This window comes from Mustela lutreola, chromosome 11 (genome assembly GCF_030435805.1).
Source record: "Mustela lutreola isolate mMusLut2 chromosome 11, mMusLut2.pri, whole genome shotgun sequence".
NCBI lineage: Eukaryota > Metazoa > Chordata > Mammalia > Carnivora > Mustelidae > Mustela > Mustela lutreola.
In genome coordinates, this window is record NC_081300.1 from 23,904,547 (window position 1) to 23,921,186 (window position 16,640).

A 16,640-nucleotide genomic window follows, 5' to 3' on the forward strand; every position below is an offset into this window, starting at 1 on the left:
TGGAGTTTTTTTTTAAATTAACATATAATGTATTATTTGCTTCAAGGGTACAGGTAGGTCTGTGAACCATCAGTCTTACACAATTGGTTTGCTGTTGTTTTGTAGTGAGAATGCTTCAGACATACTGTGTTAACAAATTTTAAATATGCAATATAGTGTTATTGTCTATAGTCACCATATTCTGTTAGATCCCCATAACTTATTTATTCATCTTATAACTGAAAATTTGTGTCCTTTCACCAACATCTCCTCATTTTTCCTACCCACAGTCCCTGGAAACCACCATTCTACTCTCTGTCTCCATATATTCAACCTTTTTTTTTTTTTTAAGTGAGAGTACAGTCTTTCTCTGTCTGTCTTAACCCACTTAGTATAATGTCTTCTAGGTTCATCCATGTTGTCTCAAGTGACAGGATTTCCTTCTTTTTTATATTGACTAATATTCCATTTCTCACACATGTGTACATAGATGTGTGTATATACATGGTATATGTATCACACATTTTCTTTATCCATTCACATAACATTAGGTACTTAGAATGTTTCCATATCTTGACTATTGTGAATAATGTTGGAACGAACATGAGATTGTGGATAACAAGGTACTGATTCCATTTCCTTTGCTATAAGCTCAGACGTGGGATTGTAGGATCATATGGTATTTCTATATTTAGTTTTTTTAGGAATCTCCATTCTGTTTCTCATAATAGCTGTACCAACTTAAATTCCCACCAATGGCATACAGAGGTTTCCTTTTCTCTACATCCTGGCCAACAATTGTCATCTCTTGTCTTTTTGATAATAGCCATCCTAGCAAGTGTGAGTTAATATCTCACTGTGTTATTGATTTGCATTTCCCTGGTGATTAGGGACGTCGAGTGCTTTTTCACATGCCTTTTGGCCATTTGTATGTCTTCCCTGGAAAAATGTCTATTCAGGTCCTTTGTTCATTTTTTAATCCTATTTTTTGGGGCTACTGAGTTGTATGAGTTCCTTATATATTTTTATATTAACCCCTTAACAGATACATAGTTATCTGTTAAGTTATCCCATGATTGCCTTTTCCATGTTGTTGACTGATTCCTTTGCTGTGCAGAACTTTTTAATTTGATGGGGTCCTACTTGTTTATTTTTGCTTTTGTTGCCTTTCCTTTTGGTGTTATATCCGAAAAATAATGTCAAGACCAATGTCAAAGAGATTTTTCCCTGTTTTTGCCTATGTGTTTTACAGTTTCTGCTTTTGTGTTCAAGTGTTTAATCTGTTTTGAGTAAACTTTTATGAGTGGTATATATAGTACTCCAATTTCATTCTTTTTCATGTGGATATCCAGTTTCCCCAATACTACTTATTGAAGAGATTATTCCCCATTTTGTGTTCTTTGCCTCCTGGTATGAGATTGGTTGACTATGTATGTTCGGATTTATTTCTGGGCCCTCTATTCTGTTTCATTGATCTATATATCTTATTTTTATGCCAGTACTATATTGTTTTAATTACTATAACTTTGGAATATAGTTTGAAATCAAGTGTGTGATGCTTCGAGCATTGTTCTTCTTCTTTTTTTTAACCAAGATTGCTTTGGCTCTTTTGTGGTTCCATCTGAATTTTAGGATTGTTTTTTCTATTTCTGTGAAAAATGCCATTGGAATTCCAATTTCATTGGAATTTTGGTGGATATTGCACTAACTGTGTAGATTACTGCATAGTATGGACATTTTAACAATATTGATTCTTGGGTCGCCTGGGTGGCTCAGTGGGTTGAGCCACTGCCTTCAGCTTGGGTCATGATCTAAGGGTCCTGGGATGGCCCGCATCTGGCTCTCTGCTCAGTGGGGAGCCTGCTTCCCTTGCCTCTCTCTCTGCCTGCCTCTCTGCCTACTTGTGATTTCTCTCGCTGTCAAATAAATAAATAAAATCTTTAAAAAAAATAAAACAATATTGATTCTTGGGGCGCCTAGGTGGCTCAATGGGTTAAGCCTCTACCTTCAGCTCAGGTCATGATCTCAGGGTCCTGGGATCAAGTCCTGCATTGGGCTCTCTGCTCAGCAGGGAGCCTGCTCCCTCCACCTCCGCCCCCGCCACCTGCCTGCCTCTCTTCCTACTTGTGATCTCTCAAATAAATGAATAAAATATTAAAAAAACAACAACAATATTGATTCTTTCAATCCAAGAACAAAAGATTCATTTCCATTTATTTGTGTCTTCAGTTTCTTTCATCAGTTTTCAGTGCATTAATCTTTCACGTCCTTGATTAAGTATTTTCCTAAATATATTATTGTTTCTGATGCTCTTCCAAATGGGATTGTTTTTTTAATTTCTCTTTCAGATAGTTCATTTTTTGTGTATAGAAATGCAACTGAGTTCCATATGTTGTTTTCATATCCTGCAGCTTTACTGAATTTATTGATAAGTTCTAACTATTTTTTTGGTGGAGTCTTTAGGGTTTTCTATATATAAGATCTTTCATGTGCAGACAGTTTTGCTTCTTTTCCATTTTAAACACTTTCTATTTCCTTTTCTTGGCTAATTGCTCTAGCTAAGAATCTCCAGCTCTATACTGAATAAAAGAGGCAAGAATGGACACTCATATCTTGTTCCTGATTTCTGAGGAAGAGCCTTCAACTTTCTACCTCTGAACATGATGTGAGCTGGGAGCTTCTCATATATGGCCCTTACTGTGTTGCGCCACATTCCTTCTGTACCTAGTTTGTTGAGAGTTTTTATCATGGAACTATGTTAAATTTTGTCAGATTTTTTTTTTTTTCTGCCTCTATAGCCATGACCTTACAATTTTTAGCCTTCATTTTGTTAGTGTATCATGTTTATTGATTTGTATATATTAAACCATCCTTGCATCCCAGGGATAAATTCCGTTTGATCTTGGCGTATGATCCTTTTAAAATGCTGTTAAATTTGGTTTACTAGTATTTTGTTGAGAATTTTTGCATTGATGTTCATCAGGGATATTGACCTGAAATTTCCTTTTCTTGTATGTCCGTTTCTGGCTTTGGTAGCAGGATAGTGCTGGCCTCATGAAATGCGTTTAGAAGTGTTTTGTCTTCTTCAGTTTTTGGAAGTTTTTGAGAGGGATTGGCATTAATTATTCTTAAAATGTTTGGCAGAACTCACCAATGAAGCCATCGTAGTCCTGGGATTTTCTTTATTGAGAGATTTTTTGATTAGTGATTCAATCTCCTGACTCATTATTGGTCTTTTCAAATTTTGTATTTCTGTATTTTCTATTTTTGTATCTCATGATTCAGTCTTTTTAAAAAAAGATATTTATTTATTTGAGAGAGCGGTCACAAGTAGGCAGAGAGGCAGGCAAGAGAGAGTGCGGGGGAAGCAGGCTCCCTGCTAGGCAGAGAACCCAGTGTGGGGCTTGATCCCAGAACCCTGAGACCATGACCTAAGCTGAAGGCAGAGGCTTAACCCACTAAGCCACCCAGGTGCCCCATGGTTCAGTCTTGATAGGTTATATATGTCCAGGAATCTATCCATTTCTCCCAGGCTATTTAATTTGTTGGCTTGTAATTATTCATAGTAGTCTTCTATGATCCTTTATGTTTTTGAATTGGCAGTTGTAATGTCTCCTCTTTCATTTCTGATTTTATTTATTTGAGTCTTCTCTCTTTTTTCTTAGTCCAGCTAAAGGTTTGTCTGTTTTCTTAATTTTTTCCAGAAACAAGTTCTTACTTTCATTGATTTTTTCCTATCATTTTGCTAGTCTCTATTTTATTTATTTCTGCTCTGATTTTTGCTATTTCCTTTCTTCTAACTTTGGGAATAGTTTGTCCTTTTTCTAGTTCCTTGAAGTAAAGTTAGTTGTTCACTTGAGGTTTTTCTTTTTTCTTAATATAGGTGTTTATTGCTATAAAATTCCCTATTAAAACAGCTTTTACTGCATCCTGTAAGTATGGTATGTCGTGTTTCCATTTTCATTTGTTTCAAGATATTTTCTGATTTCCCTTTTGATTTCTTCTATGGCCCACTGGTTGTCCAGAAGTGTGTTTTTTAGTTTCCACATTATTTGTTAGTTTTCCAGCTTTCTTCCTGTTATTAATTTCTAGTTACATACCATTGTGGTCAGAAAAGATACTTGATAAGATTTTAATCTTCTTTAATTTGTTAAGACATTTTTTGTGACCTAGAATATAATGTATCCTAAAGAATGCTCCACAGGTGCTTGAGAAGAAAGTGTTTTCTGCTGCTGGTGGATAAAATGTTCTGTATATGTCTGTGAGTTCCACTTGATCTAAAGTGTACTTCAAGTTCTGTGTTTCCTTATTGATTTTCTTTCTGGATGATCTATTTCCTGTTCAAAGTGGAGTATTGAAATCCCCTGCTATTACTGCATTGCTGCAATATCTCCCTTCAACTCCGTTAATATTTGCCTAATATATTTAGGTGTTAGATATATATACATATAATTATTATATTCTTTTGATGAATTGATCCTTTATAATTACATAGGGACCTACTTTGTCTTTTTTTTTTTTAATAGCTTTTGAGTTAAAATCTGTTTTGTCTGATTTAAGTTTAGCTACCCCTTCTCATTTGCTTTCTATTTGCATGGACTTTTTCCATCCCTTCACTTTTCAGGCTTTATATGTCCTTAAAGCTGAAGTGAATGTCTTGCAAGCAGTGTATAGTTGAATCTTGTTTTTTGTTTTTTTTTTTCTGTTCAGCCACTGTGGATACTTTCAAATTTCTTATCTTTGATTCTTGGATTTTTTATTCTATTTGATCAAATCTGGTGGTGATACCCTCTCTTGCATTTTTCATTTCACCCATTGTATTCTTTAGCTCCAGAATTTCTGTTTGGCTCTTCTTTGTGATTTCTATCTCTCTGTTGAAACTCTCACTTAGTTCATGTATTACTTTCCTGATTTTGTTTGTCTATGTTCTCTTGTAGCTCACTGGGCTTCTTCTTTTAAGATTTTATTTATTTATTTATTTATTCATTCATTCATTCATTCATTCATTTGACAGAGAGAGAGCACAAGCAGTGGGAACAGCAGGCAGAGATAGAGGGAGAAGCAGGCTCCCCACTAAGCAGGGAGCCCAGCATGGGGCTTGATCCCAGAACCCTGGGATCATGACCTGAGCCAGGGGCAGATGCTTAACCAACTGAGCCTCCTGGGCATCTCCCACAGAGCTTCTTTAGAACAATTGTTTTGAATTCTTTAGGATTGGTTACTGGAAAATTATTGTGTCCCTTTGGTAGCATCATATTTTCCTGATTTTTTTTGTGTTCCTTGAAGTCTTGTATTGCTCTCTTCACATTTGAAGAAGCAGTTACCTCCTCTAGTCTTTACTGGATTGCTTCAGCCTAGCTAGGGATTCTGCGGCCTTCTCAGACCTTTTTACAGTTGTCCCTGCTCCTCACTTCTTGTTCTTTATTTTCAGGGAGAGGATTTTTAAGATTGTATGCCTTCTCTCAATCCTGAAAAGCCAGGCCAGATGCTGTGAGCCTTCCATTTGTTTTCCCTAATATGGTGCCCCAAAATGCTTAAATTTGTGTACTTTCTCTCAGTCTCACAGAGTCGGACTGGCTTTCTGTGTATGCTGGCTTGCCATCTGCAAAGGCTCACACTCATCGTCTAGTGGAACACATGAAGGGAGCTGCCACAGGGCGTGTGCCATGGAGTAACAGGGGTGTTCATAGGGTGTGTCAGCAGGCAAGATGTCACCAGTGGCTTACAAGCAGGCTTTCTGATGGAGTTCATGTGGCAGTTAGGAGGATACATGTCCCTTGATGAGTTCCAGGCCCTGGTTGTTATGTTCACTGCCTCTTCCAACCCTTCAGCCATGCACCTCAGTATTTTGGGTGGGGTGAGAAAGAAGCAGGACCTTTTGGAAGAAGTTAAATGCTTACTTACATGCTTTCACTTTCTCCCTTGAGAGAAATCATGGACTGAGGGACATCTTTCTTGGCACTAATTTTGCCACCTAAGGGGAGAGGTGACATGGATAAAAATGAAGCTGTTCTTACTCCTTCAATGTGTCTATTATTGGGTTTTTGGCTCTTGTGGTGTGCCTTCCCCATGGTATTCCTAGACTCCCACAAAGGTACTCTCATCTGTGGGCAACTATCAATATTGATTCTATGGGAGGATAATGGTAGAAAACTCATAGTCTACCACATTGCTCATGTCCATTCATGCAGGTATGGAGTTTGTGAAAGTTCTGTGCTCTAGTGTTCTGTGCTTGTCTCCCAATTAGAATGGAAGTACCAGGTGAGATTCTGTTACTGAATTTTATTTTATTTTTTTAATTTTTATTTATTTATTTGACAGACAGAGATCACAAGTAGGCAGAGAGGCCGGCAGAGGCGGAGGTGGGGGGAGAAGCAGGCTCCCCACTGAGCAAAGAGCCCGATGTGGGGCTCGATCCCAGGACCCTGGGATCATGATCTGAGCCAAAGGCAGAGGCTTTAACCCACTGAGCCACCCAGGTGCCCCTCTGTTACTGAATTTTAGATATTCACCTCAGACTTACTGTTGGCAGGAAGTTCCTGTCACAGGAAGTCTTTGGTAGAGTTGAATTTTCCTCGCTGTCCCTAGTGCTGTCTTCTCCACCTGTGCAGAACACGTTCTTGGTTCCCTCTTCTTTACTGTTTCCTTGCCTGGTCTCTTGGTCCTTGGAGTCTGATCACCTTAACTTTTGATCCACTTCCTGACTCAACCACAGTGACTCTCAGTTTTCAGATCCCTGGTCTTCAGTCCAGTTCTTTGTTTGTCTCCATCAATCCGTTTTGTTTTGCCTTTCCCATCTTGGGATACCCTGAGTCTATGCTTTCATTTCAATCCAATACCCTGTACTTATGAGAAGGAAGATATGCATGGAAGTACCTGAGGGTGATCTTCTGAGATGATTTGTATCACGAAGAGCTTGGCAAAGGCTTTTAATTTCACAAACTGAGAAATGCATTACCTCTAAAGCAAAGGTATACTAAAAAAGTCTCAGTTTTTCTCATTTTTCTAGTCTCTATTTTATTTATTTCTGCTCTAATCTTTGCTATTTCCTTTCTTCTGATAACTTTGGGAATAGTTCAGCTCTTAGAGCAAGGACATACTTACATATTTATAATTTGATTATATATGTAATTCCTCAGTTATATTTCCAGTGCCTCTAATAATGCCTTATAAAAGTGTGAACATCAAGAATTACTATTATATGTCTCAGGATGATATGTTGATTTTGCCTCCTCTTTTCACTCATGTTTCTTTTATTTTTTTAATATTTTTAAAAAATTATATTTATTTATTTGACAGAAAGAGACACAGCGAGAAAGGGAACATAAGCAGGGAAAGTGAGAGAGGGAGAGGCAGGCTTCCTATCAAGCAGGGTCCCTGATGCGGGGCTCCATCCCTGGACCCTGGGATGATCTGAGCCAAAGGCAGATGCTTAACAACTGAGCCACCCAGGTGCCCCTCATTCATGTTTCTTAATGTAGTGATGATCACATGATGTAACCCATGCAATGCTCCAGATTATCCACTTTATCGGTGTCTTAATTTTGGAGTAACTGATTAAAATTTTTATCTTCAGAAGGGATCTTTAAAGTTCCGATATTACCTGCAAATGCTTAAAGCATAGCCATTATCATTCAATAATTAAATAAATATTTCTGAACACCTACTTTGTGCCAGATTCTGTGATTAAATATAGGTTGATTGGCTTAACAACAACAACGACAACAACAAATGAGTGTCACTTAGGCTATCAGGTCACCAAATGTGAGCCGGGCATGTTGTATATTATGTTATTCTGGATTCATAAACAGAATAATGTAACAAAGTAACATAACAAAGTAAATGTTTCTTTTTAAAAAAAAACTTTATTTCAGATAAAATTAGTATTTCCATAATTTAGGTTAAAGCAAACACTTCCTTGAGTCCATTATTTTAGGTGATAATGATTTCCGTGAGTATCAGAGCTTCTAAGTATCTGAACATTTGCCTACATGCTTGTGAGAAGCTTCTGTATCCTTTTTTTTTTTTTTTTAAGATTTTATTTATTTATTTGACAGAGAGAAATCACAAGTAGTTGGAGAGGCAGGCAGAGAGAGAGAGAGAGGAGGAAGCAGGCTCCCTGCTGAGCAGAGAGCCCCATGCGGAACTCGATCCCAGGACCCTGAGATCATGACCTGAGCCGAAGGCAGCGGCTTAACCCACTGAGCCACCCAGGCGCCCTTCTGTAGCCTTTTCTTGGTAGGAAAGGCTACCAGTTTTTCTTCCAGTTTTTCTGAATTTTTCCCTTTCCTTCAGGTATTCCATTTTGCATTCTTCATAAAAGGCTGGATCATTATAATGAGAAGTTAGGCATTCTTTCAATGCAGAATTTTCTTTCTGGCATTTTACTACCATAAGGATTCCAGAGTCCTTGCAACATTTGGTAAAATCTTGAACTTGTTCAGAACATCTCTCTCGGGCTTTTTTAAACCCTGAGTTAAAAGTCTAGCACAATTCAGAAGGAATACAAGAGTTCATTTTATACAGCATGTAAAATTTGAGCAGATGAGAAATCTAAAGGTCAACAGGTTCAAGGAAGCAGCAAAGCCAGGCGTGTAGAGGATTAAGATATGGTTTCAAAGGCAGAGCTTTTGCCACCTCCTCTCTCTCTGCTATGAAGTTGTTATTAATCATATAGACTGCCCTAAATCCTCCTAGTAGAGGCCCAGAGGACAAGTAAGCTATTTCAATGAGTAGTGTGTACAAATTACAGATACAGCTGAGCTAGCAGTAAATTAGAGTGCTCAAACTGAGGGAATGGAAAGTTCCAGGGCTTGGGGAACTGCTGAAGCAGGGCAGTGAAGAAAACCAGAGTAGCAATGCATAGGGCCAGAAGGGACTCGTCACTTTTTTCATCTAGCAAATGGGTAACTTGAGTTCCACAGGTATTACTTTTCCTGAGTCTTAAAAGCTTGTAGTAACCAAGACAGAATTACACTTGGATTTTCTAGCCTATGTAAAGTGTAACCTCACCACTGTCCTTGGTATGACTCAGACACTCTCTACTGGGTGCTGGAGGAGAAGATGCAGGGAGGGACCGCGGGGACACTGGCAAGGGAATTTCAATGACCATTCATATATTTTCCACTCCCTGATAAATGTCGTTCAACACAGCTTCATAGAGAAGTTGTATAGCTTACTAAGTAGATAAATTATTAGGCTTTTGAAGAAACAGTTGTATCCTACAGTGTTATAATTCATCTAAAAACAAATTGTTTTAGTATTTTTAATGTAATATTGCCAATTCTTCCATACAGAGCATCACACATAGTTGTAATTCTTTATGAGAGTGAAGGATGAGGATTAAATTTTGACCAACGATGCTAAATCAGGCCCCTTTGGGGCACTGGGTGTCTCAGTCAGTCAAGTGTCTGACTCTTGATTTCAGTTCAGGTCATTATCTCAGGGTCCTGGGATTGAGCCCTGATGTTTGGCTTAGCATGAAGTCTGATTGAGAATTCTTCCTCTCCACCTGCCCCTTTTCCCGCTTGCATGTTCTCTGCCTCTTTTTCAAATAAATAAACAAATAATCTTTTTAAAGATCTTGCTAGTTCAGCAGTAAATAAATAAATAAATAAATGACTGAATGAATAAGGCCCCACTATCGAAAATATAACTGGAGCTTTAATACATATGTAGAGCAAGATGAAATTGCTGTTCCTCCTCCTCTGCTATCTCCTCCTCCTCCTTTTTGTATCCCCCTGTATGAATATGCCACAATTTATTCCCTTCCCAGATATTAGGCATTCCAGTTATTTCTGATTTGGGACTCCTATGACTACAGCTGCTGTGAACATGCCTGTATGTGTCTTTTGGTAGCTACATGCTTTCATTTCTGTTAGGTACCTAGAATATTTGATGACTGGAATGGGTCATTTTTAATGTTCCATTCCTCTAAACAGAAAAATTATTTTCAGTAATAATGAAATGAAATGAATAATAATAACAAGACAGCCAATGACTTCTCTTATTTTAAATTTTAAAATAATTACACATTCACAGAAATTGTCAAGATAGTAGAGGTGCCATGTACCCTTATCCCAGTTTCTCACCATGGTTATATCTTAATATAACTATAGCACAATATGAAGAAAATTGACAGTGGCACATGTGTGCACAGTTCTGTGTCATTTTATCATGTGTAGATCTATGTAACTTGCCACCACAATCATGGTACAGAACTCTTCCATACCACAAAGATGTCCCTCATACCACCCCTTTATGGTCCAACCCACTCCTCGCATCCCCACCATTTCCAATCTCTGCTGACCGCTAATCTCTTCTCCATTTCCGTCATTTTGCCATGTCAAGAGTGTTACAAACAACATATGAGGTTTTGAGATGCACTATGTTACACAACATAGTGCTTTTGAGGTCCATCCCAGTTGCTGTGTGTGTCAATAGTTGGTCCTTTATAGTCCCTTGTATGGATGTACTTAGGTTTGTGCAAACCATTCACTACTGAAGAACATTTTGGTTGTTTCTAGTTTTTAGCTATTATATAAATAAATCTAATGTGAACATTTATATACAGATTTTTGTGTGATTGTAAATTTTCATTTCTCTAGGACCATTGTCCTGGGCTATTGCCAGGTCTTTCATTTTTAGAGAAACTGCCAAAGTGTTTTCCAGCATGGCTGTCCCATATTACATTTGCACTAGTAATGTATAGTAGACCAAGTTTTTCCATAGTCTTGCCAGATTTTTGTATTGTCACTATTTGAACAGAAGTATTGTACGTATTGATTATCTCATCAAGGTCTTTTTTTTTTTTTTTTAAGATTTTATTTATTTATTTGACAGTCAAAGATCACAAGTAGGCAGAGAAGCAGGCAGAGAGAGAGGAGAAAGCAGGCTCCCTGCTGAGCAGAGAGCCCGATGGGGGGCCTGATCCCAGGACTCTGGGACCATGACCTGAGTCGAAGGCAGAGGCTTCAACCCACTGAGCCACCCAGGCACCCCTGATATCTCATCAAGGTTTTAATCAGTATTTCCCTAATGGCTGGTGATGTTGAACTACTTTTATGTGCTTATTTGCTCTCTGTATATCCTCTTTGGTGAAATGTCTCTTCATGTCTTTTGCCCATTTTCTATTTGGATTAGCTATTAAGTTTTTAGAGTTCTTGTATATTCTATTTTTTAAAAAAGATTTAATTTATTTATTTGACAGAGAGAGAACTCGTGAGTGCAAGCAGGGGGAGTAGCAGGCAGAAGGAGAGGGAGAAGCAGGCTCCCCATGGACCAGGGAGCCAGATGAGCCAGGGAGCTTGATCCCAGGACCCTGGGATCATGACTTGAGCCAAAGGCAGACACTTACCTGACTGAGCCACCCAAGTGCCCCTGTTCTTTATATATATTCTAGAAATGAGTCCTTTGTATGGGATAAGTGGTTTGGAAATATTTTTCTTCTTAGTCTATAGTTTGTTTGTTTTCCTCTTAACAGGGTCTTTCACAGAGAGAAAGTTTTTAAGTTTGATGAAATCCAGTTTATCAATATTTCTTTTATGGATCATGCTTTGGATACATCGTGAATTTTTTTTATTATATGGCCATTTAAAAATCTTTAATCAAATTTCATCAAAGATTACTGGCCATATTACATGCCAGGATTAGCTTTCTACAAACAACTTTGCTTTCTGTGTACAAATCAGTGTCAGTGAAATAAAAATAAAATTGTATCCTAGGCAAAGAACTTTATTAACCTTATTTCAAACTTTATTCCCAGGCTTCTTCAGCTTAATTAGCTGCCAAGAATGAATTGTGCATAAGCAAAAGCTGAAAAGAGCTGCAGTGTCCAATGGCTTGGGCTTAAAAATATTAGAGATCTAGATTTTACCAGATTCAGGGATAAAATTTTTAAAAAGCAGTCATAATAAAAATAACAGCTCCCAGTAATTTCTTCAAGTTTTATCTTCTTCAGAAATTGACTCAATTCAGTTTGCTTATTCTTGGAAGCTTCATCAAAATTCTCTATAAGATCTGGAACTTCATCCTCCTCCTCCTCTCTGGTAGCAAGTGGGGCTTTTCCATCCACAGATTGAGCAAAGCTTCAGCCAGTGTTCTTCAACTGGTCAGACTGTAGGCACCAAGTGGGCTTAAGATACCGGCTAGCTTTTCCATCAGCTGCTTTGTGTCAGCGTGGCCTGTAATGGTGAAAGTGTTTGCTACCAGCAATGCCTGAACTTTGGGGTTGTTAAAGTACATCACTGTTCCTTGGTTTGTGAACTATTCACTTCTTCAATACCAGAGGTATTGTGTACCCCTAACTTCTTTAAGGAGAACTGCAGGTTTTTATCATTGGCTATAGCTCTTCTGTGAACTACCTTCTTTTGGTGAGCAGTTCCTTTCCCACCAATGTGCACTTGTGCTTGCAGTTAGGTGAGTTTCTCCTGGTGGGTGATAGTTTCTTTCATCAATCTTGTTGGAGCAGAAATGGTACTGCCCCAGGGGGAGTAGGGTTGGCGTTTAGGTGGTCTCTGTCAGACCATCTGAGATTATACGCACACACGCAGGGACTCAAGATGGCAGCTAGAGCTTTTTGTTGTTGTTGTTGTTGTTTTTTAATTTTATTTATTTATCTGACAGAGATCACAAGTAGGCAGAGAGAGAGGGGGAAGCAGGCTCCCCACTGAGCAGAGAGCCCAATGTGGGGCTCCATCCCAGGACCCTGAGATCATGACCTGAGCTGAAGGTAGAGGCTTAACCCACTGAGCTACCCAGACATCCCCTGAAATTAGTTTTTAAGTGTCCTATATTTATATGCAATTAGTGATTAGGCCTCAGATTAAAGTAAACAGTTTTTGGCTTTATTTTGTTTTTGTGTTTTTATTAAAGGACTACCCTAAGATGTGTTGTCAGATCACTTGAGAATTGTCTTGCCTCTGTTAATTACTGATAGAGGTGATAGAATGAAGTACCAAAGAATCCAGATTCCAGGGCCAGACTACCAGGTCTTCCGTCTCAGCTCTAGCACATATGAAATGTATGAACTTACCCATGATGCTTAACTTCTCTGTGCTTCCATTTTATCTAACCTGGAGATAATAATAAGAATGATCTTGGAGTGATGTTGCAACATTGGTTGTTATGAATATTACAAGAGTTCATAACATGTCAACTGCTCAGAACAGCACCTGGCAAATAATAAGCACTTAGTAACTGTTGCTAATAATATTACAACTACGGGCCATGTGGCTTGGGAAGACATTAAGGTTTCCTGAGTTTCAATTGCTGTAACTCCAAAATGGGAGTAATACTTGCTGCTCCATCTAAGTTATAAGACACATGTGAGGATAAAATAAGATTTTACTGTGAAAGTACTATTTAAAACACTCACAAACACAAGGTTTTCCTCTTATCAATGATTATTATAATTAAAATAGAGAGATACACTTGTATCTGTAGATAAAAATGAGCTTCCCTGAGTCAAGTGTTCTCAAGGTTAAGTGAATAGGTGAATCACTAGGATGTAGGGAGGAAATAGTTGATGCTTTTTATTTAAATCTCATCTGTCTTTGGTTTTTGTTTTTGCTATATTTAATAATTTAGGTGATATAGTAATATAGTAATAATTGCATACAGTTTATAAATAATAATCCTACCTGTTTGTGGGTGCTTAGAATTTTTTTTTTTAACTGAAAAGAATACCTAATCAAAGTTTGAAGTTTTACTGATCTAAAGAAATACTTGATATGGACACCTTCATACAGTGTTAATTCAGGCTTTCTGAGTTCTAAGGCGATATCAATGTAAGTACATCATCAGGTGCCTGACAACATTTTTGTGTTCTGATTTTTTTTTAATATATATATTTTTTAATTTATTCATTTGACAGACAGAGATCACAAGTAGGCAGAGAGGCAGGCAGAGAGAGAGGAAGGGAAGCAGGCTCCCCACTGAGCAGAGAGCCCAATGTGGGGCTTGATTCCAGGACCCTGAGATCATGACCTGGGCTGAAGGCAGAGGCTTTAACCCACTGAGCCACCCAGGTACTCCTGTACTCTGATTTTCTATTAAGGAAAGGAATACCTTAGGTAATCATCAGAGATAAGCAGAAAGAGCTACATTTATAAATATTCATTGCAACATTATTGTAAATGTCAGAAGTAACCTATACATACATCAAACAAGGAAATATTTAAGCAAATTGATATATATATATATTTTTTAAAGATTTTTATTTATTTATTTGACAGAGATCACAAGTAGGCAGAGAGGCAGGCAGAGAGAGAGGAAGGGAAGCAGGCTCCCTACCGAGCAGAGAGCCCGATGCGGGGCTCGATTCCAGGACTCTGGGATCATGACCTGAGCTGAAGGCAGAGGCTTTAACCCACTGAGCCACCCAGGCGCCCCAGCAAATTGATATATTTAAAGGCTCTAGCCTCTATTACATAGTTTAGTAAACTATAAGAAAGTTTTGAGGTTAGGTGTTTTAAGAAGATTCCATGAAGAGACATTCCCAAAATAATGTTAGGTGGAAAAATTAAGATATAAGGAGATATCAATATAAGTACATAGATATACAAAATGACCCCAATGCTAATAAAAATGCACACACACAAGACTAGAATGAAATACACTAACATGGTAAAAGCAGTTATCTCTGGGGAGAGGGATTAAGCATATTTTTATTGTTTTCATTCTTTTCTGTATTTTCCAGTTTTTCTGCATGTATTAGTTTTGTAATTAGAAAGTTTTTTTTTAAAAAAAGATTTTATTTATTTATTTGACAGAGAGAGAACACAAGTAAGCAGAGCGGCAGGCAGAGGGAGAGAGAGAAGCAGGCCCTCCACTAAGCAGGTTGCTGAGGAAGGGCTTGATCCCAGGACCCTGGAATCATGACCAAAGTCAAAGGCAGACGCTTAACAACTGAGCCACCCTTGCACCCCAGAAAGTTTTTTTGTTTTTTTTTTTAATATCATAAGCCATGCGGGGTGCCTGGGTGGCTCAGTGGGTTAAAACCTCTGCCTTCGGCTCAGGTCATGATCTCAGGGTCCTGGGATCAAGCCCCACATCATGCTCTCTGCTCGGCGGGGAGCCTGCTTCCCCCTCTCTCTCTGCCTGTCTCTGCCTACTTGTGATCTCTCTCTCTATGTCAAATAAATAAATAAAATCTTTTAAAAAAAAAAATATCATAAGCCATGCTTATTGTTCTTAGGCTTCAGTTTTTCATTAGCTGAATAACTTTTCCAGAGTATAAGTCATAGGATTAGGAAAAACTTTAATTTGTTGTCATGGCCAATTCTAATAGAATTTCACTGATAAATTTATTTTTCAGTGTTAAAATGGATTTTTTGTTTGTTTGTTTTTGATAACCTAGCAATTTCTGCTTCTGTAATCTTTTTGAGCTTTCCACAGAATATAGATAACTGCCAGTTACCATTATTTTGCTAATAAGCATAACTGTATATCAATTTAACCAATAATTATTTAATGGACATTGAGTAGGTAGTATAGGAAATATATTCCTGAAATATGTTCCTGAGTCCCAGCCCTCACAGAGATTCCCCTTTAGTCAGGGAAATGAGACTAGTCCTCATCAAATGTTGAGTAATACTTAACCATATCCGATAAATGTCAATTTCTGTGTTTTGACCATGCTTGTAGTTTTAGACATCAGCCTTTCTTTCAACCTTAGCAACTAAAATTCTTTGAAGTTCTTTATTAAGCCAATTCTCAAATTTCAGCTTCTTGGTGCTGAACTAGATGAAACTAGGAAAACTTGGTGTTTTATAAGCATTACTTTGAATCAGAGGTTCTTAAACTTGACTATATGCCTGAAGTTTCTAAGCCGCTCTGAAAAAATATAGGTGCTTAGATTCTGCCCCCAGATATTCTGATTTAACTAGTCTGGACTGGGAGTAGCAGAGGGAAGAAGTGGAGAGTGGGATTTTAAAGATACCTCTAAGTAATTCTAAAGTGTGGACAGTATTGAATATCATAGCCCTTAAACTAAAAACAGGCTCAAGAAAGAACTTCTGAGGAAATTTGAATTGCTAAGACTGAACGGAAGGACGAGGCCTAAACACTTACAGAGAGAGCATTTCTTCTGGAATGGTGACATAAGCCTAGATATGAAAAGGTAGCATTTGGGCTATTTTCCCAGCTCTGGCAGAAACCCCATCAGTGACATAGGTCCCACCAGGAATCCAGGGGAACTGGGGCAGTTTTACCATGCTATGCTGTCCCTTAGCTCTTTTCTAGGTTTTCAGGGCCTCTTCCTAGCAAAGCCTTAATCTATGTGTAATATTACAGGGACCCATGCCTCTTCTGTTTCCTTGGCGATCATAATAATAGTTACCATTTATTTAGCTTCTGTTATCTACCAGATAATTTCATCCATTTTCTCTGATCCTTACCAGAACCTTGAAAGAGAATTGTTTTACAAATAAAGAAACAGGCTCGGATAGGTCGAGTTTTTGATCCACGGTCACATAGAAATGTCAGATCACGGTTTCAAAGTCTGCTTGGCCAGACTTCGGTTCCTGTATTTTGTCTATGCCCTCATTCCGGTCTCCCTGCTGCCCCTCACATGTCTTCTCGGCTCTGGTGGCCTACCTTTAGGTCTTTCACTTTTCATACTTCAGTGTCTGGGCAGATGTGTGCTTAAATAGAGCAGTGTC

The 16,640-nt window shown here is 38.2% G+C and overlaps 1 protein-coding gene across 9 annotated transcripts in view; it reads left to right on the plus strand.

Annotated features, from left to right (window-relative positions):
• The window catches only part of MBD1 (methyl-CpG binding domain protein 1), a 52,462-nt gene that overhangs the window by 19,971 nt on the left and 15,851 nt on the right, over positions 1–16,640 (plus strand). The window lies entirely within an intron of this gene.